The following is a 2,447-nucleotide window of genomic DNA, read 5'->3' on the forward strand; positions in this document are numbered from 1 at the left end:
TAATTTTTCGAGTTATGGAGGGAAAATATGTACGAAAATGACAGACTCACTGATTATTTTGACTAATAGAGGGCTGAGATTTCGAGTATTGGAGGTTTTGGGGCTTGAAGGGAAAGGAACAAAACATTTTTTCGAGTTTTGGAGGTTTTCGATTTATCGAGGTTCGACTTAAAGCGATTCTACCGTATTTTAAAAGAAATAAGATAAAAATATTTCAGCCAAAATCCTTTGTTTAATTGCGTAATGTATGTTTTTGAACTATTTTATTTATTGTATATTTACAAATTATATAGTCATAATTTTTGTGACATACCTTAACCAATCAAAATAGTATGTTTAAATGTATAAAAATTATAAACCCCGGAAAATCGCATTATCATTCATATGAATTGAAAGCGCTAGCGATTCTGAATTCAGTAAAAACATGTAAGAGGGTGTACTTAATTAGAATTCATTTTACAATCAAAACCTTCGCTTTTTAGCGCAAGTGTCCACACATCACTTCAGAGGTAGACCACCTATTTCGACGGTTCTTCTCCAAATTTTTTTTTCCCAATTCAATCCTCTTCCCACTCCCACCCTTTCCATTTATTTCCCGGGGATGTACAATCTTCGGGTTTATCGTCCCACTCGAGGAGGGATTTTAGTCAGTAAAAATCCGACACTAACTCCCTTCAGGAGGTGTCTTTTGAAGATTTTCCCTCTTCGAGAATAAACTAAACGAAAACAATACGATCAAGACAGACCATAATAGTTTAAAATCCCTTGAAGGGAAATTAATTTCATTAATTTTTTCTTTTGTGTTTTTAATATGAAGTCGAGGTGTACTTGTAGTAACGAAGTAGTAAGTTGTTAATATTTAGTTTATTGGTCATTTCACAACCGTCCTGTCACTGATTACATTCTCCATCGACGTCTGCTCCATTGTTATCACAATTTCACTGCACGTTGCCAAATCACATGCAGGGCTGGCTTCGGGTTGTAACCTCCTCTTCTTACAATCATATCTCGTTAACACCCTCCAAAGCTTGCGTCTTATCTTATTTCAGAAACCTTGTACAATATCTACAGAGAACAGTAGAAAATTAAGAACAAAATGTAGGGGACCGTATCAGATATCTATAGGGTATTAGAATAGGATAGACAGTTGATAGAGGATACCAAAAGTGGAACACCAAAGTGGAAGGTCTTACAAAAATATTTTATCCACTGGTAGGCTTAAACTTGCATTCATTAGGATCTGATTCCAATGACATCTACAGTAGTTTCTTCAGTATTATCAGTGATGTAATTGTTTTAGTCTTGGTTGGTTAAAACTCCCACAATTGATTGGGCTTTCTTTTATTTCCGTAAAAACAGAGTTGATGATTTAAATCAAATCTTGACTTTAACCAATCTGATTTTTTTAAAAATAAAATCATGATTAATTTAAGAAAATGAAGTTAGTTGGACATATTTGTTAACATATTATAATAATTAAAAGAGGATTTAACTGCTTTAAAAAAACACAATTTTTAATAGTTTTTTAATACAAAAAAGAGAACTGTACCTAAAGAAAAGCTAAATATTCTTGAACTTTTATAATACCCAAGTTTGTTTAATATATCTGAATGTTCGAGTCAGGACACTATAAATAGTTAAAATTCTTAGAAATTCTAACTAATATTATAAATGCCAATGTGTTGTTTATTTATTTGCTATGATTTTACTCATTAACTATCAACAGATCGTCATCAAATTTTGTACACACCTTGTCAAGGGTACAGAAACGGAGATGGGGTACTTTTTGTCCAGAAAAAATATACTGCTCCCGAAAGATCGTTGATGATTTTCGGCAAGTATTTAAAACAGCGGTCGGGGAACTTTTTTAATCATTACCCCAAAATATTTTTGTGTAAGTTGATGTTACCCCATGACGAAGAGCAAAAAAAAACGAAATCGCCTCTTTTTAGCATCTTTCATATTATAGCCCCGATGATAATTTTGAAAAGAAAACAGTAACTAAAAATTTAATTTAGACATCATTTATTCAATTTATCAATGTAATACCTAGTAATATATAACGGTAATAATAGTAATATATGTAATATACAGTTGAGGAAAAAAAATTTGCCCCACAGAAAATATAAGTAAATGATAATTTCTTGTTATTTTGTAATTCATATGATATTTTTCTTGTATTATTAGACGAAAAAACTAGTTTAAATTTTATATATAGCCCCCATAAAAAATATTTTTTATTTTGGAGAAATGATGTTGTTTCATGTTCGATACAATTGCTTCAAAATTGGGACTTTTTGATGTAAGAGCGATTTGAATACAGTCTTCGGCGTTTAATCGATTTCTGTTCTTCGTTTTTAAGTTTAAGTTGAAAAAAATACTAACAGGTTTATAAAATAGCAAATTAAAAATATATACTTTTTACTCACAAAAGTTTCATTTTTACC

The sequence above is a fragment of the Agrilus planipennis genome, unplaced genomic scaffold (assembly GCF_000699045.2).
Source record: "Agrilus planipennis isolate EAB-ADULT unplaced genomic scaffold, Apla_2.0 scaffold287, whole genome shotgun sequence".
Taxonomy (NCBI): domain Eukaryota; kingdom Metazoa; phylum Arthropoda; class Insecta; order Coleoptera; family Buprestidae; genus Agrilus; species Agrilus planipennis.